Source organism: Vulpes lagopus, chromosome 16, assembly GCF_018345385.1.
Source record: "Vulpes lagopus strain Blue_001 chromosome 16, ASM1834538v1, whole genome shotgun sequence".
Taxonomy (NCBI): Eukaryota; Metazoa; Chordata; class Mammalia; order Carnivora; family Canidae; genus Vulpes; species Vulpes lagopus.
The window spans coordinates 59,372,982-59,399,359 of record NC_054839.1 but is presented as its reverse complement, the minus strand read 5'-3'; the positions used below and the strand labels follow the sequence as shown (position 1 = coordinate 59,399,359).

General features: G+C 36.9%; 1 protein-coding gene across 4 annotated transcripts in view; it reads left to right on the top strand.

Moving 5' to 3' along the window:
• The window catches only part of CAB39L (calcium binding protein 39 like), a 109,852-nt gene that overhangs the window by 23,465 nt on the left and 60,009 nt on the right, over window positions 1-26,378 (top strand). The window contains exons 1-2 of one of the 4 annotated variants that reach the window (XM_041731291.1): window positions 13,758-14,168; window positions 24,446-24,548. The gene's annotated coding sequence lies outside the window, so the exon portion shown is untranslated. Of the gene's footprint in view, window positions 1-13,756; window positions 14,169-24,445; window positions 24,549-26,378 lie in introns of those variants that run through there. The other 3 variants (XM_041731292.1, XM_041731293.1, XM_041731290.1) reach the window with 3 other exon arrangements.

The window sequence follows — 26,378 nt, the reverse complement described above, 5'->3', positions numbered from 1 at the left end:
TACCTTTTCTCTTCTTACTAGGTAATATTTATATTTTACCTTATGATTCTTGGTCCCTTGATTATTTCCTCTTCCTTTTACATTTTCTTCAGTTTTTATATTTTGGTGTAATTATTTCATACAGGTAACTATGTTTTTTCCCCAAAAGTTGTAAGCTCCTCAAAGGCAGTGATTTTGTCACAGACTTCTTTTGAATTCTTTAGAGAACTTGGTACTACAGTAGGCTTATAAAAATATCGATAAAGACTTGTTAAATGTTATTGCATTGTAGAGAATTAGGCTATAAATATGTAGTTGGTTTGAAAACCAGTTGTGTGTCTAAGTCTTCAGAATTATCAATAACATTGTATTGAAGATGGTGACCACCTTTTGTGTATGTTTACCAGCTATGAAAAGCCAAGATCTTTATTTAAAGTGAAAAAAAAAAGTTCATTATTATTAGATGGTCATTTTATAGCTTCCTTCAAAGGAGAACTAGCATCATGATTTTTTTTTAAGATTTTTTTTTTAAATTCATGATAGACACACAGAGAGAGAGAGAGAGAGAGAGAGACAGAGACAGAGACAGAGACACAGGCAGAGGGAGAAGCAGGCTCCACGCCGGGAGCCCGACACAGGACTCGATCCCGGGACTCCAGGACCACGCCCTGGGTCAAAGGCAGGCGCCGAACCACCGAGGCACTCAGGGATCCCCCCCCCCCTCATGATTTTTTAATCCTAATTTATGTTTACATTATCCCTGAATAAGCTTTAAAAAGAGTTTAAAATAGGAGAGGGAAAAAAATGAAGCAGCATCAACCTGACTGTCTACATATAGAGAAATGGTTAAATAAACTGTGGTGCACCAATATTAAACACCACACAGCTTCTCAAAAAGAATGAAGTTCTGCTAAATCTGTCATGTAAGGAAACCAGGATCTACTACTAAGAAGCAAAAATAACTTGTAAAGCAGAATGTGTGATATGAAACTAGTTTTTAAAACCAGGTATGTAAACAAATTATGTTTGTGTATATATGGAAAAAGTGAAAGAACAGAAATAAACTGTTAACAGTGGTTAACTTTGGCGAGTAGAATTAGAGACAAGGAAGGCAGGAGATTTTCAAGCAATAGAGAAACATGTAAAATAAAAAAATATTTTTTTCTTCAATGAGCACTTATTTTGGTTTTTTTAATAGTATATTTCCTTTTTAAATTTATTCCTTTTTAAAAAAAGATATTTATTCTTTTTTTAAATTTTTATTTATTTATGATAGTCACAGAGAGAGAGAGAGGCAGAGACACAGGCAGAGGGAGAAGCAGGCTCCATCCTGGGAGCCCGACGTGGGACTCGATCCCGGGGTCCCCAGGATCACTCCCCGGCCGAAGGCAGGTGCTAAACCCCTGAGCCACCTGGGCTGCCCAATGAGCACTTATTTTGAAATCAAAATGCAAAAAGATAAATTTTGAAAGAAAAAAAAGCAAGAAAAGTACACATTTGTAAAACAAGATGCAATTTTGTGTTTGTATTTCTTAAAGATTTTTTTTATTCTTAGTTGTTAATAGACCATAATAGATCCTACTCCAGGTCATGTTTTATTAGTCTTCAGAGTTAATGGCAATGGAATCCAACTATAATTACTGAACTAATTCCATCGATATTGTTCCATTCAATAAATTACCTGAATATGCTTTAGTATAAATGCTATATGTTTGTTTGCCATAAATGGCTGTGTTTGAATCTGAAAATTAAATATCTTGTCTAAAAGTACTTTCCATCATTAACAAGCTTCGTAAGCACTTAGAGATACTTAGAGACTAGTTACCCTTAATATTTTAAACTGAATAATTTATAACTCAAGGTTTTCTGTTCCTCTACTCAGTCTACTTCTTTCTTTGTACTTTTTGGCGTTCTTTTTAGATCTTGTTTTTCTTGTTGGCTCCAGAGCATTAGCTCATGAATTGTACTTTTAAAGACTTATAATAGGTATATAAAGCGATTTTCCAACATAACATTTTTGTTAGTTGATTTCAGTAATTTGTAAAAAAGTGAGAGTTTGTAAAAAAAATTTGGAAAATTGGAAGATGACATACCTTATAAATAGAGGATGTGCATTATTTCTCAAAGGGATGAAGGTTGTTCTTTTAATAGAAGGTATATTGTGTCCTTAACTTATTCAAGCAATAACTTTTCACAGAAGTATCAACTATTGTGATACAGCAAAAAAGAGAAACAGATCCAGCAAAAAAGGGCAGAGCAATACGAGAATTATTACTATCTAACTGTGGTGATAGCACTAAGCCCATTTTTGTTGGTTATGATGCTAGTTATATATTGACTCTTAGGATTCCATTAATTCTTTCTTATTTCATTCTTTGTTATGCCTTAAATTGAGAAGTTGGAAGAAAATCGTAGCATGTACTTAGTGCAGTTATATCTTTTGGAAAGAAGTGAAATTTAACTTTTTTTTTAAGATTTTATTTATTTATTCATTCTTGAGATACACAGAGAGAGAGAGGCAGAGACACAGGCAGAGGGAGAAGCAGGCTCCATGTAGAGTCCCACATGGGGGACTCGATCCCAGGTCTCCAGGAGCAGGCCCTGGGCTGAAAGCGGTGCTAAACCACTGAGCCACCTGGGCTGCCCTGGAATTGTAACTCTTAAACTTAGAATTTGGAATACATAAATTATAGCCTTTAGCTTTTATTCTTACTATAATTATGTGGGGTTTTTGATAAGGTCAATTTTTACTCTGCTCAAAGGCACATTTTATTACTCTACCCTCATTCTCTAAAGATGACCGAGTCCTTTCCTGAGAAAATTAAAGCAAATTTGTGCTCCCTAACACCATTCCTCTTTACTTTGACAGTTTCTTTATTCAAGCTTTATCTTTCCTTCTCATTTTAGAAAAATATGTATCATTCTTCTTGGACATTCAACTTTTCAATTACATTCCTGATCCTTTCTTCCATTGTGAGCTCAAAAATCTCACCCCATTGATTATCCCCTTCTCATCTTACATCTTCCTCGTATCTGTCCCACTCAATCTACTGAGAATTTAAAATTTAAAAAAAGCAAACAAAACCCCCATTTTTTAGCCCTTAGGTTCTCCTTCCATTCCTTATCAGACACTTGGAAACAGTATTATATGCTTGTGCCTTCAATCCTTAACCTCCTACATTCCTAATTTTGTCCCTGATTGCACTACTGAGACTGCAGCCTCTCATTCAGTCTTCAAGGCATGGTAGTTGAGCCATGCTACCTGGATCAGAACCAATGTTACCAGTTTCCCAGGGACGACTGCCCTAGAGTCCTCTCCCTGCTTTATGTCTGCTGTACTGCGGTAGGCTATGGTGGTTCCAGCCTGGCTTCTGTCTCTCTATCAGCCTGTGTCTTTAGGAATATGAATTTTTAGAGAGCTCTTTCATTGTGGTCCTTGTGATTTTCTGAAGATCCTTTTTTGCTTCCTAAGAATTGAAAGAGGGTTTTAGAAATTAGATTACTGGTTTAAGCCAGGATGTTCATCACTGCTCTACAAAATTCAGTATTGTCGACACTTCACATTTTTGAAGTTCTCTTCTTTTGGCCATAAGGATAGTATAGTTTTCTGGTTCTTCTTGCCTTCTCTAACCACCATTCTTTAGTCACTACTTTTTCTATCTCTCCCTAAAGTTTTGTCGTTGGCTCTATCTTGGTCTCTCTTATTCTCCACTGGCAGAATCAATGACCCCCAGATATATTGCTCTGGTTCTGTTTTCTCTCCAAGTTCTAGTTCTATAGTTCAAGTGTTTACAGGCATCTATATCAAGAAGTCTTTCTTTCTACAGACCTTATTTCTTTTAAGATATTACCAGTCTGCTCTTTCACATGGAAAACAAGGAAACTCGTTGTATCTTGACCTTTTTCTCAATTACTGTTTACATTTATTCTGTTGCCAAACCTATTGTCTCTGATACATAGTCTTCTCAATACCTTCACTGTTATTCTGGACTACTACAGTTGCCTTAAATTTCATCACCTGCTATTTCCCTGCCCTTTTGATTCTTCTTATACACCCCCAAATTCATACTCATAAGACAGAGTTTTGATGACATCATGGCTCCCTTTGCCAACAAATTAACAATTAAACTCATTAGCCTACTATTAAAGGTTCTCTATAATTTGACTCCAGCTTGTTTTTCCTTTTTTTTTTTTTTTTACTACTATTATTCACGTAGTATTTGTGTCTGAAAACTAAATTGTTTGGTATTTATATCTTGCACTTCTAATCCCCTGTTCCTATTTCCACATGACCAAATCATACCCATCATTCACAACTGACTTCTAGTGCCACCTTCTCTATGGAACATTCTCTGATTCCTCAAGATATATGTCTATTTTGGTTCTTCTGAATTTTTAGGGTATTTCATTAGTCTTTTCCTTTGTGATTCATGACTTTTTGTCTAACATTATAGTTATTTTTGGTACCCGTCTTATATCCCCTATTAGAATATAAATTGCTTATTCTGACCTCTATCCCCATAGAGCATATTGCCCTCAGCTGGCTGAATGAATGGATCTTGTACATTATTTTTAAAGCTTTTATTTTTAAGTAGTCTCTATACCCAGCATGGGGCTCAAACTCATAACCCTGAGATCAAGAGTCCATGCTCTACCGACTGAGCCAGCCACGTGCCCCTGAATCCCATACCTTTAAGTGATAGAAAGTTGTAATAGAGCCTTGCCATTATAAAGTATTGAGGGCTATTCCACTTAATTGTATGGTTTGTGTACTGTCCAAAGACTCCTGCCAAGGAAGCGAGTGAGGCCTGAAATCCAGCTCACATTCCCCTCTCCCCATACCAAAATACGTGCCAGACGGGTGCAGGGCTGCATCTGCCTGGAGGATGAAGTTACTTTTTCCTTACATAAAGGTTCTGTTTGCTGGTTAATCTGTGCATCTGCTTGATTGCAGCTGTCCCTTCCTCCAGCTCTTAACAAAACATCATATAAGCTAAAAGCAACCCTGAAAGTAATGACAGTATTAACTGAAGTTCATTATGAAAATTACTTTGAGTTGTTACATAGAAACTATCCAAAAAAAGTTATGGATCAATCAAATTTGAAATGAAGCATTATTATAGAACCATCTCTCTGGTAATTTACTATTAATTTCAGATTTACACTTGTAGAAAGTTTGAGATTGCTTGTAAGTTTTAACTGAGGTCAGTTCGCTAATAGTCCCATTTCCCTTGCCACCACTTCAACTCTATCTTTTGGTTAGGATAATCTGATATGAGGTAGACATTTTTTTGCCTTTATTCCTTTAGTACTGTTTGTGGTGGAACTCATGAGAGTGGCTTCTGGAAGTTTTTCTCATTTGATTTGAGGGTTAAGTCATAGAAAAAAAGAATATATTTTTTAAACCCATTCCATTTCACTAGTTTTCTGGTTTACTGGTTTGTCTAGTTATTTATTTATATATTTATATGTCTGTGTAATATATAATTTCCATAGTCCTGTGAGAGATAGATGGAGTGTTCCTACCTAAATATATAGGACAAAGCTTAGAGATGTTAATTGACTTGGGCACAGGGCAAGCAAATGATGAAGCTAGGCTATTATCTGTACCTATGCTTTTCTAAAATGCTGCATCCAGAATTCTTTTAGTAGAATTATTTTGGTCTGGTTGGTGTATAAGGCAAATTAAAAAGTCCTTGAACACATATCTAATGGCTTATTGGTATGTGGGTGTGTGTATCTCTGGAGCACCTAGTATAGCACTTTGTATGTACTAAGTGTTTAATAAATAGAGTCAGTTACACACTGCTTGTGAGTCTTCCAGTGGTTTTGCCTCATTCCAGAGTAGTGACAGGACAACTATAAGCGGACTGACGTACTTTTCACACATTGTAGAGTTTGTTTTTTATTAGTTAAGTAGAGAAATGTCTAGCACCTAAATGCCAGGCACACATGCAGACTGCTTCACTTGACCCTCACAGCCAGTCCTGGGACTGTATATTGTTTTCTCTAATTTAAAGATATGGTCCTTAGCCCAGTTTTCCTTATATCTAGGTCTACCTAATACCAAAGAGACTGTGATTTCTGAAACCAGCCGCTTAGTATCTGAAGAGTATTCCAAATAGCTTATCACACAAAGGCCCAAAGGCTGTGTATCTATGTTTATTTACTGCTAAATAGATACAGTTGTGGATTGTACCATTTTAGCATTAGGGAAGCAAATGCTGGCATGGGTAGATCTTAATCCTGGGGCTAAATATTGCAGCTGCTACTGCAGCTCAGTACCAGCAGGGGGCCAGAGTAGTGCTGGAAAAGTGCGACAAACCAACAAACCAGAACATTCCCAGCTCTAAGAGACTACTCTGGTGTTTTGGAAATAAAGCCAATAGGAGCAAGGGTGTCACCTAATTTTTGTTATTCAGCTTCCTCCTTCCTAAAAAAAAACAAACACAAAACAGGAGGTGGGCAGCATAGTATAAGAAAGAAACCAGAATAATTCAGATAATCTATTACCTTACTGAAGTTAATTACAGGATCTTTCAAAGATTTCCAGATTTGGCCGAGGATTAGCAATTAGCGGACAATTAGAAATGTAGGTGTGGTTTAAAAAAATCTTTATCATTGAAATATAGTTTGACATAGCGTTATGTTAGTTTCAAGTGCACAACAGGAAATGTGTTTTCCACCCTATCGACTACACTTCATTTCTGTGCAACCTCTAAAGCATTTCTCCTGTAGCACTTCTTCTATATATTCTGCTTGTATGAGGCAATTTGAATATCTTTAAGCAACTTGCTAGGCCACAATGTTAATAAAGTTCAAAATGGAAATGATGAAGAGGAAGAGCTAGGGGTATCTATGGCATGGGTCGCATGACAAGCTCCTAAAGACTTTAAACAGGTTCTTTGCTTTGGGGCTCCTTTAACTGGCTGATGAAGGCCAAAGGCTATTAAAGAATAAATCAAATGTAATTTCTAGGCTGTGTGCAGATGTAGTTGTGATACTTGGTATTTATACTGTGGTCTTTACAAATAGAGCAAAACGGAAACAAAAGTATGAATGAGAAGTGAAGAAGTGAGAATAAGAGAGAGGTAAATGCCACTAAAAAACCCAAAGACCAGTAGTTACTCAAATTAGCAAAATTGCAACCATAGGTGTGCAGTACATTTTAGCATACTCCAACACATGCATATGCATGTACGTATACATACATCTTACAATGGTAAAAGTAATAGTCATTTCTGTAATAACACTTGTTTTGAAACAAGTGTGTTCCAACATGACTGATCTATAGGGAACAATTGGGCATAATGCACATTTCTTGTTTGCTTTTGTCATGTATGAGAAGTACTACATGATGCAGAAATTGCCCTACTGAACCAAACCACATAGGAATACAGAAAATGTACACGTGCACACACTTAAAACACCTACTAGCAATCTCACTGTACCATGTGTTATGAGACATTCAACCACATTTGGTGTTAGAACCTTCCAGCTAATATCAGATAGCCCTATTTCCACTATTTCACAATAACTCACAAGCTACAATTCTTCTAACACCCACCTTCATTAGCAAGTACCAGTCTTTTTCAAGGTAAAGTGTCATATTTATTGTAGTATTTATGTACTTTTTAGCCATTTAACATATGTAAAGCTGCTGTTTTTATTAGGTTCCTACCTTTTCTCAAAAAAAGAAAAAAATGGCTCTGATGAAATTTTTGAGTATTGAGTTTCTTTTTTTTTTTTTAATTTTTATTTATGATAGTCACAGAGAAAGAGAGGCAGAGACACAGGCAGAGGGAGAAGCAGGCTCCATGCACCAGGGGCCCGACGTGGGATTTGATCCTGGGTCTCCAGGATCGCACCTTGGGCCAAAGGCAGGCGCTAAACCGCTGCGCCACCCAGGGATCCCTAGTATTGAGTTTCAGTACTGCTGTACTTTGCTTTTTGTCTCTCCAGTGTGATCACAGGCCTCAGCTAAATTAGTATGAGCAAAAGCAGGGAGGCATAAAGTGTGATAGATGCAAAAGAACCTAGAAGATACAATTAGAATGTATGAGAGACATGATTAGAAAGAAAAGATATGATCAGAACCTAGGAGGAGCCTGAGGACCCAAGCATCTTTGACTTCTCCCTTGGGCAAAGGTAACAGTCAACCCCAGAATACAAAGGAGCCTATTGAGATGCATCCTCGGTGAAAGAGGCCAGATTTACCTTTATTTGTTTGGAAGAAGCAGTTTAACCTGGGGGCTTAAGTAATACACAAAGCAATGAAGCCTGTTAGAGACAAAATCACAACAGCAAGTCCAGATTCACTAATTTCTTACTTTGCTTAGTAGAAAACAAGTAAAATTATTAAAGCCAAAGAGAATCTAAAATATAAGATAGGTAGTCAAAGATATTCGAGTCTGAGAAATCAGGGCTTGTGATTTCCCATCTCCTGGACACTCCCAGCCTCCTGAATATGATTCCCAAACAAGTGGACTGCGTCCCCAGGAAAGCTCTCAATCAGGAACCATCCACAATGACCTTCTCAGTGTGATTTGGGGGGGATGGGTGATAGGAGAGATTCTCCCAGAGATTAGAGACTAGAATCTGGGGCAACCAATTTGGTGACTAAAGAACTCATTTCCCTTCCCAGACAGGGAAGCTTGCTCTTCCTGTCCAGCAAAATATCATATACATTATAGATTGATGTTTCCTTACTTCCCTTTTTTCATGCAGGAGTATTTATTGTTGGTGTCCATTTCTTTTTACTTTGCCCTGTTCATTAGATGTCTTGGAGTAGGGGGTTTAAACTTACAGTTGAGCCGTAGGATGGTTGACCATAAGGAGCTGCCTCAAACTTGATTGAGAAGCATATAATCAATAGAGATATTGGAGCAGGAAGCAGTAAACAAGTTAGAGCGAGGGTGAGTGTACTGTTAGTCACATTTGGAAACCTTGCCCAATGTTAGGTAGAGCCATTGTTGAAAGTGTAGATGTAGGAAAAGGGTAGATGTAGATACTAAACAACCAGGTTGAACTTTTTTATAGGATGGTTTTATATAATGCACGAATGTAACTGAGTGACTCCAACTGCATATGCTTTGAAGGTCAATCGTAGTGCAGATAATCTCACCCAGCATTTCACGTCATTTTCAAAAGAAGAGAAAGGCTTATCTCACCAAAAATAATCTTTTATTTGCCACCATTGGAAGTGACTGTTACCAGCTTTTTACTCTCAAATTGGTAATTAAAGGAAGCCATTATCATTCTTTTTCAATTCGAAGTATAGTGAAGGAGAAGGTCTTCTCTACAAAACAAGTCAGCCAAGATAGCAGAAAGAAGAATAAAAAATTTTAAAAGACCAGTTTTCTATCCCTGATGAAATGATTGGTTTAGGCAAGGATCATCAGTGAAGACTGAAATTTTTGGAGTAAGCATTGGTGGAGAGCTTCATCTTTGCATCTTATAAATGATGACTCTGTACCTTACTAGCTAGTCAAAAAGGAAAACAAGTCTTTTCAATAAATATATTTGCTATTATTTTCTTTTATTACCTTAACTCATAGAAATATCTTATTTATTATTTTAGAGGCTTATTGTATTTTCCTGGTTTTTTGTATGCCTAGTAATTTTTGACTGGATGCCAGACATTATGAGTTATATGCTGTGTGCTAGATTTTTTTTTAAGATTTTATTTATTTATTCATGAGAGACACACAGAGAGAGAGAGAGAGAGAGAGAGAGAGAGAGAGGCAGAGCACACGGCAGAGAGAGAGAAGCAGGCTCCCTGCAGGGAGCCCCATGTGGGACTCAATCCCAGGACTCCAGGATCACACCTTGGGCTGCAGGCAGCACTAAATCGCTGGGCCACCTGGGTGCCCCTGTGTGCTAGATTTCTAAAAATGTCTTCAGATATTTTGAATTCTACTCTAAGATGCAGTTAATTTATTTATAAAGAATTTTTATCCTTCCTGGATGTGCTTGTAAGGTCGATAAGGAAAAACCAGAACAAGTTTTGATCTAGGACTAATTTAGTCCCACTGCCAAGGCAGTGTCTTTCAGAGTTTCCTACCCAGTTTCCCATACATTTTGAGATTTCTTCACTCTAGTTGTAGGGAACAAGAACTACTTCTAGTCCCTGTGTGAATACTGTGAATTCTTCAGCCCGATTCTTTCCATTGGTTCTTTTCCTGTCCTTGGAGAGTTTTCTCACAGACGTGCTAATCAGTTTGCAGATGAAGATTTGAAGAGAAGCCTCTGCAGACCTGTGGGACTCTCTTTGCAAAGCTCTCCTCTGTGTTCTGCTCTGTGAATTGTGGTCACACAGGCCTTCTTGAATTCCCAACCCTTGTCTCTTTAACTCAGGAAGCCTGCCACGCTCTATTTGGGTTCCCCTTCCTGCTCCGCAGCCTGAGGCAATAATTACCTTGTTTCCCTTCTCTCAGGGATTACTGGGCTGAGCTGCCTGGTGTCCAGTGTCTAAAAACCATTGTCTTACATATTTTGCCCAGTTTTTAAGTTATGTAAGGCAGAAGAGCAAATTCAGTGCCTATCCATCATATCCTGAAACAGAATTACAGTCCACTATAGTTGTACTTTTTAATTTATCTGTTCAAATAATTTTTAGAAGAATGTACTTTTAAATTTTCAAGTGTTGATACTGTTGGTTCAAAGCCTATTTGCTTATCTGTTAAAAATTTTTAAAATAACTTTTAGTTTTATCATCTTGTTTTCAGAGAATGAAGCTTGTACCATTTCCCCTTTAGAAACATTTATTGGTGTGTGTGTGTGTGTGTGTGTGTGTGTGTGTGTGTGTGTATTAATATATGGTCACTTTTTGTGATTTCTTTGTGTGCATTTTAAAAAATGGTGTTTGGTAGGAATCAAATATAAACTCACAATCCTATGTAGTCAGTCTTGGTGTGTATTTTGAATACTTTGTTTTTATTTTGTGCCTTAGAATCATAGATTGATATAATGTCTCCCAGTATTAAAGTGATTTTTAAATAATTAACCTCATAGTCATTCTAAGCACTATCCTTACTAATTCTGAATTTCTTAGGTATACTAGAACTCTTTGAGTATAATCTTGGACTCAGGAAGATACAAGGCACTTACTATCCCCTGGTGATTTTAGGATAATATCCATTTAACATTTTTTATTTTATTTTTTTTAATTTTTATTTATTTATGATAGTCACAGAGAGAGAGAGAGAGAGAGAGAGAGGCAGAGACACAGGCAGAGGGAGAAGCAGGCTCCATGCACCGGGAGCCTGACGTGGGATTCGATCCCGGGTCTCCAGGATTGCGCCCTGGGCCAAAGGCAGGCGCCAAACCGCTGCGCCACCCAGGGATCCCCATTTAACATTTTTTAAAAAGATTTTATTTATTTATTCATGAGAAACACACAGGGAGAGGCAGAGACATAGGCAGAGAGAGAAACAGGCTCCATGCGGGAAGCCTGATGTGGAACTCGATCCCGGGACTCCGGGATCATACCCTGAGCAGGCAGATGCTCAACTGCTGAGCCACCCAGGCATCCCTAACATTTTGTTTAAAGTAGGAAATAAAACTCTTAAGTTTTACAAAACTACAAATTAAAGGAATTATTGGCAGACTAATTTCTAGTCTTCTTTGGTGGCTATTTCTTAAGTGTCAAGAACCAAATTGCCTTATATTTAAATTTTAAAAGTCTACTGTAGGGACACCTGAGTGGCTTAGTAGGCTCAGGTCATGATTTCTGGTCAAGAGATCTAACCCGGCATCCAGCCCTGCATCCAGCTCCAGGCTCTGGACTCTGGTCACCAGTGATGATGCAGTGTCTGCTTGAGATTCCACTTGAGATTCCCTTTGCCCCTCTCCCCCCACTTGTGATATCTCTCTATCTCAGTAAATAAATAAAATATTTTAAAATAAATAAAAGTCACTTTAAATGAACCACCTTAAGAAATATCCCTGGGTATTTATTTATTTATCCCCTAAGGATATTCCTGGGTGGCTCAGCGATTGAGTGCCTGCCTTTTACCCAGGGTGTGATCCTGGAGTCCCAGGATTGAGTCCCGCGTGGGGCTCCTGGCATGGAGCCTGCTTCTCTCTCTGCCTCTCTCTCTCTCTCTCTGTCGCTCATGAATAAATAAATAAATAAAATCTTAAAAAAAAGAAATATGTATCTTTAAATAAATATAGTGTATATTAGGGAATATATATTAAACACATGATATATAATTTAAGAAATAAAACCAAGCTTTATTTGCTTGTTTTTCTTAAGGGTAATAACCAGCTATTTATAGATTTTTGCCTTGCACTTTATTTAAGCTCATATTCTTAGAGATACTCTAGTTCTGCAGAGAATAAAGATTAAAACATAACAGGTCTACTAACTACTGTCAATTCTCTAATTGAGAGATCTGTCATCAGCAGAAGAGCCCAAGAATTTTGATTGGAAACATATAATGGGAGACTGAGAACCTTCAAGTCTTGGGGCTGCGGGACTAGAACATAAAACTGTATAGCAGGTTCTGACTAGCATTCTCACAGGGTCAGCATGGTATTCTAAGCTGAGTACATTGCCTCCTAATTCCAAAGAATCCTTCAAATACCATCTAAGCCTGTCACCAACCCTCCCACTCAGCTTTCTAATTGTTCATTCTCAAATTTTGGAAAGAGATCTATAATTTTAAGATATTTTACTTTATAATTGTACATGTGTAATAATGAAAAAAAGATTGTAATACTCTTTAGCCTTTTGAATTCTCATTGAAGAGATACTATGCATCCTGACCAACGTTTGTGTGTGTGTGTGTGTGTGTAGAGGGAGGGGACTTCTTTTTTTTTTTTAAGATTTTATTTATTTATTCATGATAGGCATAGAGAGAGAGAGACAGAGACACAGGCAGAGGGAGAAGCAGGCTCTATGCCAGGAGCCCCACGCGGGACTCAATCCTGGGACTCCAGGATTGTGCCCTGGGCCAAAGGCAGGCGCCAAATGGCTGAGCCACCCAGGGATCCCCGGGAGGGGGACATCTAAACAAAGTAATTATATTTGGTTTGCGCATAAATAGTCTAAGCTGTTCTACTTAATTTTTTTGGTGTCAAAATTATTCTGTGTCCCTTGTAATTTTCTCTTTTATAAGTGCAAATGTTGGATCTCGGTTTCAAAGTATGCCCCTATTTTATTTTATTTTTAGTTTTTTTTTTATTGGAGTTCAATTTGCCAACATATAGCATGACACCCAGTGCTCATCCTGCCAAGTGCCCCCCCACCCCGTGACCATCACCCAGTCGCCCCAACCCCCCGCCCACCTCCCCTTCCACCACCCCTTGTTCATTTCCCAGAGTTAGGAGTCTCTCATGTTCTGTCTCCCTCGCTGATACTTTTGCTCATTTTCCTATTTTAAAATACGTTGAACTTTTACACACTTAAATGATAAATACTCTAGTTCTAAAATCGTCCCTGCTTTTTAAAATCTGAGATTAAATTCATGATACTTGAGTATCTCCTTGCTACACTTTTATTATCAGGATTGGGAATTCAGCATCTTCTCCAGAAAACTTAACAGAGCAGCAAACGACTCCGTTATTATCTCTATCAACACACCTTTGTCGGAAACTTGCCTTTATGTTTTTCAGCAGCATTGTCAGGCCTTTTTAATCTGTGGACAAAACGCCACACATGAGCAACTATGGGATTTAGAGAAAAATACTTTGCTTATCCCTAGACTCTTTGGGGGGGGGGGGGGAGGGAGCAGGTTTTAAATTTGCCTGCGCTTAACCGCTCCACACACATTCTTGCACACACAGCTGGGGGGAGGAAGCGCAGGGGGAGGCCGAGGCAGGCTGGTCAGACCAGAAACAGAGGCGCCCGTGACAGATGAAGAGAGGAGCGGGGCCTGGAATCCGAGAGCCACAGGGAGTGGAAATTTACAGCCGCCTGTGCAGCGAGCGCCCCAGTGATCACTTTCTGCTAACGTTTTCCGGTGGTGACTGTTACTCTTCAAAGACAGAGAGAGAGAAAGTCAAGACGGGACTGTGGAAACTCCTCTCCCTGTGCCCCTTTTGGTCCGAGGAGCTCCCCTCTATTAAATGGAAGAGAAAGCGGCCCCGTGCATAGTGCTGTGAGCCCGGGAAGAGCTGTCTTCAGCACCTCACCATGTGTCCTCTTGCAGCTTAGCCGAGCCTGGACACTGCGGTGACATTCGGTGAGTATCAGCCGGGGCATCTCCACCAGCCCCCAGGAGTGGAATTGATAAGGTAAACTTCAGTGTCACTTGAGGTCTTACAGCTTGTTGCTTTTGCATTCGTTTTAAACCCTGTTGTTACCTTGTTCCTTTGTGCATGAAGAACTGCTGTTACTAGGAGAGGTTTAAAAAAAAAAACCAACAACAACCACAAAACAATACTTCTCTGTTGCCTAAGGCGCTTGAATCATTACCAACTATTCTGTGTCCATGGAATATCTTATTTTGGAAATGGGTTTTTATTTACAAAGAGTCTCTAAAAATAAAACAGTGGCAGTATTACCACTTTCCCCGTTTCCTTTTCCATTGCATGAAAATTCAAGTTATCTCTTTCTGCTCTATTGTCAGTATATTTCAAATCATCCTTGTGATGTTTGGTACTTTCCATTATTATAAATTATACCATTTCTCCCCTAATTCGAATGGAAGTGTTAATGATACCATTAACTAAAAGGACATGTGATTTAAATGTTGAATGCTTCTGCTAGACCCCATGAGTTACACATGATTTTTTTTTCAAAGTTCTGTGATGATTATAAAAATTAGATCCATTTACATATCAAATTTACTATTTGATACAAAACGAATGTACATGGATTTCTTTTTTTTTTTTTTTAATTTATTTATGATAGTTACACACAGAGAGAGAGAGAGAGAGGCACAGACATAGGCAGAGGGAGAAGCAGGCTCCATGCAGGGAGCCTGATGTGGGACTCGATCCACAGACTCCAGGATCACGTCCTGGGCCAAGGGCAGGCACTCAACCACTAAGCCACCCAGGGATCCCTGTACGTGGATTTCAAATTAAGGATTAAAACAGTTATTTTGTTCTTTCTTTTAAGATTATTTATTTATTCATGAGAGACAGAGAGAGAGAGAGAGAGAGGCAGAGACACAGGCAGAGGGAGAAGCAGGCTCCATGCAGGGAGCCCGATGTGGGACTCGATCCCAGGACCCCAGGATCACGCCACAGGAGGAAGGCAGACACTCAACCACTGAGCCACCCAGGCATCCCAGTTATTTTGTTCTTAAAGCTGATACCAAGCTCTCATATAACATTGTTACTCTGCTAAAGAACTATTACAGCCAGATGCATATACCTATACAAGCAAGGCAGCAGAAAGAAGAAAAAAGAAAAATAATCTCGTAAAATATGTATCACATCCAAGAGAAACTTGATTTGTACAATCTTAACACAGGACACTATATTAATTTTTTATATGTCTTTTTAAAGTATCAGTGGAAGACACGTAATCATTCCTCTGTGGGAGGAAGGAAATGTATATTGTTAGCTGCTAACCTGAGTCATTGCATACAGATGCACCATTCTAAGCAAAGTTTCTAATTTACTCTCTGCCAGCCTCAGAAAATATGTCCATCATTAGTGATTCAAGTGCGTCCCTTAAGTTTCAGAGCAGCTTAGCTGAAATGAAAACTTGAATAGTGCCAGTAAGCATATCGAAAGGGTTTATACCCTAGACATAATATATAAAATGGCTGTATTTCCTCTATGTGTACAGAAGCCTGTAGAACAGGTTTGGCTTTGTGGCTTGTTTTTTTTTTTTTTTTTTTTACTGCCTTCACCTATGTATAAGAAGAAACTCAGCTGGTGTTGGGAAGCTTTTTCCAGACCAGTATCTAGTACTTAAAGTCAAAAGTAAGTAAAATAAAGATATTATCACAAACCAACTTTTCTTCTTTACAGAAATTCCCATACTCAGCCTTCTTAAACAATGGAAGATCTGCACACAGCTTCACAATTGTCAGAATAATTTTTTATTTTGAACTGTTAAGTCGTTGGTATTATCTTAGTGGTTTCATCGTTTCGTAAGCCCATAGGAATGTCAATATGACAATAAAGAACAAATCATTCCCAGTTTGCAAATGTTTTGACTTCAGAAGTTTATTATAAGTGGGTTGTTAGGAATTTGAGACCCATCTTCCCTGGAAAATAATTTAACAAATGATTATTTGACTTTTATTATAGCCTAAGAATGTATGTTAGTCACACTATAGAAAAACTATTTCCATCCTGAAAAACAGTAGAAAATCAATTCTAGTAATGAAACTAAATGTAAAAACAATTATGTTGAATAAGACATTATTTTTATTTATCCTACATATCAATGCTTGAAGAAAAGCAAATTTAATGAGATGGATGGGTTTCTGGAAGGATGCTTATAAACAGCATTTCTAGGTACTTTTGAGAGCTCCCAAGGTTGATTGCACACCTTGTATGAGATCTAATCTCATGTTACAATTTGTGATTTTTATTTTCCTTGCTATTAGCATATTTCTAGCCATTGCTTTCATGCTTATCACCCATTTCTGAAGTGTAGCTCAGTGGCACATAAGTAGGTACCTAATAAATAGTTACTAGATGAGAACTAAACTTTTCTTCAGTTCACAAAAATGGAAACTGAGTAATTTTTCTAAGATGTCTAAAAAAGGAAAGGGATTTAGGGGCACGTGATTTTCATTATGAGGAAGATATGGCCTGACAAGCATTGACTGAGTTGTGAGACACAAATCAATACTAGTACAGAATAGGCCTAACCAATAAGAGCAAAAGGGAAGACTTTGGTGTGACTTGGTGGCAGCCCTGAATAAGTAGGGATGGTAATGAGGGAAGGGTTTACAAGCTTGGTATCTTGCGTACATGGGACATTCTGAAGTAAGGTGTCAACTTTATGTATTTGCATAAGCATACTTGGACCCATATGAAGAAATGAGGCCTATTTAGAAAGCTCAAAGTAGGTCTATCCAAATTAAGTTTAGTTGCACTGGTCCTACAAGTTCCTCTAAAGTACTCGAGTACAAAATTTAAAAGTTGGTAATGTAATAAAGGTATTATAATGAAATAAGCAATACAATGAATGCAGAGTACACTTAGATTATTTTTAATGGCAGAAAAACGTTTTCCTTTTGATCAAGAAATACTTTCTTTGTTCTACTTCAAAACTATAAACCTTGTCTTGATAACTAACCATATCTAACCAAAATTTGATGACTGTTATACATAATGTGTATGTGCTTACAGGAAAGACTAAAAAAAGAAAAAGTGAACTTTGTGCTTCCCTTGATAATTCTGTTGTGAAATATAACCACTTGTGAATTTAAATAAGATCTGATGCTTTAATTACAAGTACTAGTTTTTGAGAACACTGAACTAGTTTCAGACCTCTGCTGTAAATGAGATTTTGATATTCTAATATAGAATTATCACTCATTGACAGTCACTAATAGTAGATATAGAAAATTTGGGCAGCCCGGGTGGCACAGCGGTTTAGCGCTGCCTTCAGCCCGGGGTGTGATCCTGGAGTCCCAGGATCGAGTCCCACGTCAGGCTCCCTGCATGGGGCCTGTTTCTCCCTCTGCCTGTGTCTCTGCTTCTCTCTCTCTCTCTCTCTCTCTCTCTCTCTATGTCTTTCATGAATAAATAAATAAAATCTTAAAAAAAAGATATAGAAAATTTTAGCTCTGACAAATGACTGGAGCTGTCAACAGAATCACTGTGAACTTAATGAGTGAAGTTACTGGTGGTTTTTCCTGGAATAGTAGTCTAGTAGGTTATTATTTATAACAACAAGTAAATTAGCAGTTGTACGTCTTCCTAGTAACATCATGTACTAATTTTATTTTTTAATTATTTCACTGGTTACAATTCATTAGAATTCAGAAGTGGTTCCCAATGGACATGGGTTTCTCTTCTTATTAAAGAGTTTTTAGTCTGATGTCTGACCAAGGCTTCCAGATAAATGAGGGTGCATTAAAACTTCTCACGAGTTTTCCATTTCTATATAAATCGTCCATTTTTAGTAAAGATCTTCAAACTGTGTTAATAAAACTTGTAAAAACAAAATCATTAATAGTCATTTTGAACTGAGAAAAAGAATGATCAGTGAAAGTCCTTATTTATACTTTATTGTCTATAGATTTTCACTCATTTCTGTAGGTTTTCATGTGAACTATTTAATCGTGGTGCCTTCTAATTACATTTAGCCTATGTATTTAAAAATAGAATCATTAAAGGACAGAAGATATTGAATGATACTTTGACATATATGCTCTAATGGGTTTGGTGTCATAACATGTATAACTAGAATAATATGCATTGTCATTTATTATCTCTGTGAAGGCATTTCTAAATTATGACATTGTCAGTGGGGGAAGAAGGGACTACTTGGATACAGCAAATACAATAGAACCTGTAGGTATATTTTTTCAGTTTTAAAATATACCTTAAATCAAATGCACCCATTTAAAGAGAACAGTCTTAATGAATATTGACAAATGTATACACTCCTGTAACCTCCATTTCATTAATTAAAAAAAAAAATGGATCCTACAAGCCCAGTTACCTGCCACACATGCACTTTGATTATATCATTTCTATCTGTGAGTTCTGTTTGGAATGCAGATAAAAGAATGGGGATTCCTGAACTTTGGTGGTTTTTTTTTAATGTAGTGATAAGCTTATTTCAATTTTTTCAGTTTAAGAGAAGGTACTTATGCCTAAAGTTTAAATTAGCAAGCTCTAAGAAAGAATTTTGGAAATGTTCCTCTCTCACTCATTGTTGATTGTAGCATAAACTTATGTGAAAGGAAAGAAGGCTCATTTTGGAGTTGGCTTTGTTAGAGTGAGTTAGGAGTTTGGTTACTTTTTATAGTTTTACCTATGGAAATCTTGAGATTTTTCTTGGCCTCAGAGATAAATTTCTCAGTGTCTTAAACTTTTGTGGGAAACCTTTGAAATTAGAACTATTTTTGAACAATACAATTGGAGGTTAAACTTAAAGGACTGGAGATACTCATTAGCCACTTACAGATAGACGTTTATTTTCCTTTAAATATTTTAAGGAATAAAAACAAGGGAATTCAGTGTTCCAAATGACCTTTTCTCTTAGCTTCCCCATCTCTCTTCCCCCGTAAACACTCCTCTGCACTTATGTCACTGAACATAGTCAGATGACTCACTCGAGTGATTGACTTTGGGCCATCTTTAATGACGCTCACACATAAGTTAGGAATATGAAATATTTTACTGTGTATTAGAAAAGGGAATGCTGCCAAATCTACTACAAAGTCTGCAGGGCCCGAGTTCCCTGGGAGCAGAGCTGAATAATTTTTTTTGGCTTTCTCTCCAGAATCTGAGCCAAGTTCTACCCTTTATGAAATTTCATAGCCAAAGTAACAGAAATCATATTTGTTTGACTAATCCTTTGAAAAGACATGGTGATCAGATATTCCACAGTTTGAACTTTAAAACACAGTTGTTTAGTCATTAAAATATCATGTATGGGAAGGTGTTTCCGTTATAAAAGCATTTGCATGACCTATTAAACTAAGTTCGGGGAAAAAATCCCAGAAAATTTGAAGGAAAAAGAAGAATTTAGCATCCATAACCCAATTACCCAGAGACAATCACCATTAACTTTTGTAAATTATTTTTTCTTTGCATAGATTTTGTGGACTTGTGTTTTGTTTGATCTTAAATCTATGAAAGGGGGTACTGTTTTCAAACAACATTTACATTTTATTTCACATTCTTTGCAAAATATTTTCATAGCCAGAGACCACATTTCATCAAATCTAAGAAGTCACTGGCTGTAAGTCATATACTCTATATACCTCTAAGAAAGAAAGAAAGAAAAATACCCTGCTAACTAGGATAAAGTCCCCTCAGTTGTAAGAATCACCTAAATTTGAGATATTAAGATGTTTTTTAAAATGTTACAAAGATAACCATTATTTTAGTTTAATTTTGTTAAGACAGATTGCAAGAAGCAGAGTTACTACTAAATCAGAGGTTGTGAACATTTAAGGGTTCTGGATCCATATTGCTAAATTACTGTCCAAGTAATATTCCCATCAGCATGAGCCAGAGGAGGATGGGATCAAGGAGATGTACCAAGGAGGAGACTTCTGTTGTTTTTCTGTTTTTAGAGCCACGTAGTTAATTACATAGGAACTTGTGATATTGTTCTCTATTTCTTCTATATGTCCCATGTATTTTAATTAAATTAAAATACCCAAGGGAAAAGTCCTGCTAAAGCATTTTGATTAGCTTGATGGTGTCACAATCCATTTGTGAGCCAACTGCCGTAGCCAGGGCAGTGGAAGGAACACTCTGACTATGCCTGGGTCATGTTCCCACCCTTTGGGGAGGGTGGGATGGGAAGTAGAGCAGACAGGTCTATCACCAGGAGAAACAGAGACCAAATAGCTACCAGAGATTTTTTCTTTTTTCTTTTACTTTTCTGATTCAGTTAATTTCTGCTTCTATTGCTATTATTTTCATCCTTCTTTTCTTGGAGATTTTTGGGGTGGTGGTTTCCTTTTTAACTTGAATTCTTACTTATTTTTATTCCCCTATGAATTAATTATAATTGTTGATTCGTAACCTCCCACATGTCCTACCAACAATATCAAGGCTTCCTTTCAAGAATTATTTCTGATTTTCAGCATTTATTTTGTTGAACTCTCGTGGGCTTGGTTCCATCTCATCTTTTTATAAAATTTTTAGTAAGCATGCACAATCTGTTCACACATAAATATGTTGGCTAGAGATTTAATTATGAGGCTATATAGACCTTCCCTTTCAGAACTCTGTAGGTTTTCTCTTTGTTCTGATGACATTTAGTTTTATGGAAGTTCAAAGGCAACTTGATTTTTATCCTTTGTTGTTGTTAAGGTCATTTTATAGGAATGAGCTTTGAGAGTATAATGTTTGTTTCTTTTAAAGCCACAAGTCATTGAATTTGGGGTGTTACTATTAATCTCAACTGGAAGAGTTCTTTAAGTGACTAGGTTTAGATCTTTTTTCTGCTTAAGCTGTTACATCTTTGTTGCTTCAGCTTCATTTTTTAGATTTTTTTTTCTTGTTGGCTTCCTCCCCCTCCCCATAATAATACCTGTTTTTATAGGATAACCTTTATCTTTTCCATATCTCTGTAATATACATATTACACAAAGGTGCTTAGTAAATATTTTGAGTGAATAAATGTAGCCTGACTCATTTTTTACCTTTCAGTTGTTCACAGTCAGTTTTCCATGGGGTCATTTCTACTCCATGCAGATTTGGATTACTGTGCTGTATTTGGGGTGTTACCTGTGTATGTGTCTATATGTATGTGTTTTTTATCTTTCATCTTGGCCAGCTTTTATTTAATTTTTAAAGGTTTTATTTATTTATTCATGAGAGACACAGTAAGAGAGGCAAAGACACAGGCAGAGGGAGAAGCAGGCTCCATGCAGGGAGCCCAATGTGGGACTCGATCCCAGGACCCCGGGATCATGGCCTGAGCCAAAGGCAGACACTCAACCTGAGCCACCCAGGGGTCCTGGCCAGCTTTTAGTTTAAGACCTTTTTTTGGAGAGGGAAGTCAGTTTTGTCTGTCTCCTACAGAGAATTAATTTTGGAAGCAACCTTTCCTAACTCCACAGGGCATTTCTCCTCTTTCTTGGGCTACTCTTTTTTTTTTTTTAAATAGAGCCTACATTATTTGTTGTTCATTCTGTTTGCTTACACTTGAGAATGGAAAAATACAACAGGGCCAGTGTCAGTCCACGGATATTTGTTTGCTGCATGGCCCTCCGTCAGCACTATGCTCGAGGGCATGATGATGTGCACAGCCTACATGGTTTTCAGTCCCCAAGAGGCATTCCTCTAGTGTCAGGCTGTTGGACTTATATGGCATCTTCTCCTGTCCCTTGCTTCCTGCTTTGCTGAAATATAATGTATATTCTAAAAACTCTGAGGTAGACTTATGGGAAAATTACTACTACTCTTTTATCCCCAGAAGGCTCCATTTTCAGGACTCTGCCATTCCTTCTCTCTCTACCTTAAGCATTTTATCTTTGGCCATGATAAATAGTAGGAGTTAAAGATTTAGAATGGTTATGGACCAGTGCTGAATCACCTGGAGCTCACTGTATACGGCTTAGCTAATTTCAAAGGGCGATGCTCTCTCTTTAACAACCGTCTCTTACAATATGGAGGTTCCTCAAAAGAATTAAAAATAGAAGTATCATGTGATCCAGCAGCTCTGCTTCTGGATATTTATCAAAAGAAAACAAAAATAGTGATGTGAAAAGATATATGCACCTGCATGTTCACTGCAGCATTATTTCCCAAGAAATGGAAACAACCCAAATGCCAATCAGTAGATGAATGGATAACGAAAATGTGCTTGTATATGTATAATTCACCCATAAATACAATTAACCCATAAAAGAAAGGATGAAATACTGCCATTTGTCAATATGGATGGACCTTGAGGGCATTATGCTCAGTGAAATAAGTCAGAGAGGGCAGTCCGGGTGGCTCAGGGGTTGTGCGTCTGCCTCCAGCTCAGGGCGAGATTCCAGGATCCAGGGATCCAGTCCTGCGTCGGGCTCCCTGCATGGAGCCTGCTTCTCCCTCTGCCTGTGTCTCTGCCTCTCTCTCTCTCTCTCTCTCTCTCTCATGAATAAATAAATAAAATCTTAAAAAAAAAGAAATGTCAGAGAAAGACAAATATTTATATAAGCTTACTTGTAAGTGGAATTAAAAAAAAAAAAACTCATAGATACAGAGGTCAGATTGGTGGTTGCCAGAGGTGTAGGGGTGGGGGTGGATGAAATGGGTGTGGGGGGTGTCAAAAAGTTCAAAGTTCCAGTTATAAAAAATAAGTCATGGGGATGCAATAAATAAAATGAGATAACTAAACTACTATTAACATAAATATGAGATATCTGGATTTTCCCAAAGCATTTGGCAAATTTGTTTTTGTATCTTCAGAAACGAAATGGAAAAATACGTGTTAAATGATATGACTAGGTGAATTCACAGTTAAATTTTTTTTAAAAAGAACCTCCTCATTTTATAGATAGAACAAATGACCCCCAGACAAGGGTGATACTTTCTGAATCATAGTGGATCAGTTAACAACTCAGAACCAGACAGGGGTTTTAAGTACCTTGTATTTTTTTAGCAGGTAGTACTGAGTGCCGGTTGGCTCATTTTTTAAATGACCAGTAGAGTAAATGATGTGATTGGGGTGGATGCACATGCAAGCGACCAGCATGGTTGCCGAAGGAGTAGGATGCCGAAGGGCAGCCCTGAGTTTGAGGGTGATGAAGGAAGGTGTTCAGTCTGGAGGTCAGGGTGGGGCTGGTTATGGTGTGAGGAAAACGGAACAGTTAGAAGAGTTTCACTGTAATTTATAGGGGATTGAGGCCTGGAAGTGCATAGTTTGAGATGTAGGTCTTGATTTCCCTCGTAACATGGACCCCAGAATTGAGTAATGATCCTATGAAATTTTAAAATATTATTAAACTAATTTTATATTACAGTTATTATAGTAAATAAGTTCACTTAAAATGTGAAAATAACAAATTCAAAAAAGGAGTACTATATTGAAAAGGCATTATACTGTGTGTCTTTCCTCTATTATATAATCCCATTACTCCTGAAATTTTTTACTTTCTGTGTTTAATAGTAAGCTCCGAAAACCAAGGATTGTATTTTTCTTATTCATGGCTCTATCCCAAGTATTTAGGAAGGTGCCCGTGCTTAGGACTTAACTCAGATTGTTCAATGAATGAGTGAATGAATAAATGAACAAATTAACAGGCAAATAAAAAGTTGGGAGACAGCAAATCAGAAATGGTGGCTAATACCATGTTAACATGGGAGTCCTGAAAACATTTGTAGTACTACCAGAATTAGCATTAGAATTAGCTCAATACATTGAGAACTGAGAGAGCAATAGGTAATGGACAAAAATCATGTCATCTCATATATATAATGCCATACTCTTATTTGTACTCTAATTTGATGTCAGGGAGCATTTAGTTGAAATTCTCACAGTCGATTATCTTTTCCTTAGTGCAGTAGAACTACATGAAGAAATAGAACAATTACACAAATTCATGTAGCCTTAAAAAAAAAACACTAAGTATTCTAACTTTAAATATTTAGCCTTCAAAGAATAAACATATGTATTTTTTAAAAGACAAAAGGTGTAAGTGATTCAAGGAGCCAGAAGTGTCTAGGACACTTAATTAAGACAATATCATGTCTCACTATGCCTTTCTATTTTGTGTAATAATCCATTCATTATATCACAGAACTTTCTGTGATAATAACAGCTAAACAGTATAGAGTACTTTACTTATACAAGGCCCTGTGCAAGGTGCTCTGCTTACCTTTAATCCTCACAACCCATTTGTGATGTTATCATCTCCATTTACAGGTGAGAACACAGAGCCTTAAGAGGATCACATCCTGTTTGCAAGATCATTCAGGGAGGAAGCAACAGTTGGCTTGCTCTGTCCGACTACCTAATGATTGTTTCGGTACCCACCCTATTACCATACTATATATGCTTTTAAATATGCCCCCAATTTCATTTATTTATGTGTAGGACTGATTAATAAAGAAAAGTTCTAGGGAACCAGATTTGAGAAACAGGAATCTAGGGGAATTAGGAATTTAGAACTATAGCCATGGTTATGCCACTGATTAATTGCATCATTGTTAATAAGAAAAATAAGAAAAATGGAATTAACCCAAATGTCCATCAATAAGGTATTAGTAAATTATATAGTAATTTAATAAATTGCCACATAATAAAAATTATATGATGTATCTATATAATAAAATACTATATAAAATTATTGTAGTAGATCTAAATGTATACTCATAGAATGGTATTCAAGATCTTAAAACATGGGAAAAATTTACAAAATACTGTTTAGTATTCTATTTTTGTTTTAAAATATATCTTTATTTTTACATGTATGAAAAAATTCAGGAAGCACCTGGGAAGCTCAGTCAGTTAAGCATCTGCCTTCAGCTCAGTTCATGATCTCGGGGTCTTGAGATCAAGACCCACATTGGGCTCCCTGCTCAGCGGGGAGCCTATTTCTCCCTCTCCCTCTGCAGCTCCCCCTGCTCTCTTTCTCTGTTAAATTAATAAATAAAATATTTTTTAAAGGAAAAAATTTAAAAAAAATAAAATAAAAAGGAAAAAATTCAGGAGTAACATATACCAAACTGATATATTTGTTATCTCTGAGCTGTTGGTTAATGGTAGACTCTGATTTATTGTATCATGTTTCTGTAATATTTGAAATATTTTTGCCAATAACTGTAAAATACATGAATATGCCTCTCCTAACTGGAGACTTCAATTATAATTTTCTCCCTAAATACTTACATTAGGGCAATGACAGCCATATTCAGCTTTCTCTGTTCTATGTAAATAGATGTTCTCAAAAACAAGAATTAGTACTCCTTTCCCTCACTCTCCTCACCCTCCACCATGGAAGTCTTCATTTCTTCAGTGAGTATGGCCAGCTGAATATTTGAAATATTAATAAATATTAATAAATAACATTCTAAGTAATTTTATATCGCAATTTTGTGATTGTCATGGGTAGCATTAAATATTGTCTTACCACGGTATGTGGATCCCGATCCCAATTTTGTTTTACATGTTTTATCTGTCACTGTCATTGTTGTCATCAGCAGCAACGGCAGCATCACTTTCATTAGTTAATTTTTAAAAATCTAGTTTTAAATATCAACTTATTCTCTACTTCTTTTCCTGTTGGGGATTCTTTCCCTAATCCTTGTATTTGCATCATAGAAAAAGTTTTAAACTTCAAGTAAAAACTTGTAGGCAAAGGTTTTAAAATATCTATCTTAAAATATTTACATATATTTAAATTTGATGTGAAACTTGATGAAACTCATTTTAGTTTGATCAGTATTGATGTTTCAAATTACTGAATTAAGCTTATTGAAAACACCTAAGACATTTTGGTTTAACAGTTCAATTATGTTAAGAGTTGAATTAATTGCAAACTGTATATATCCAGTATAGTCACACTGGAAAACTGATTAGAGGTTCCTCACAAAGGTAAAAATAGAACTACCCTCCAGCAGTTGCACTACGGTTATTTACCCAAAGAATACAAAACAACTAATTCAAAGGGATACATGCACCTAGATGTTTATAGCAACATTATCTACGATAGCCAAATTATGGAAGCAGCCTAAGTGATGTCCATTGATTGATGAATAGATAAAGATATTTTATATATAAATATATGTACTGTATTATATTATATATATAAAAATATAGTGTACACACACACAATGGAGTATTGTTCAGCTATAAA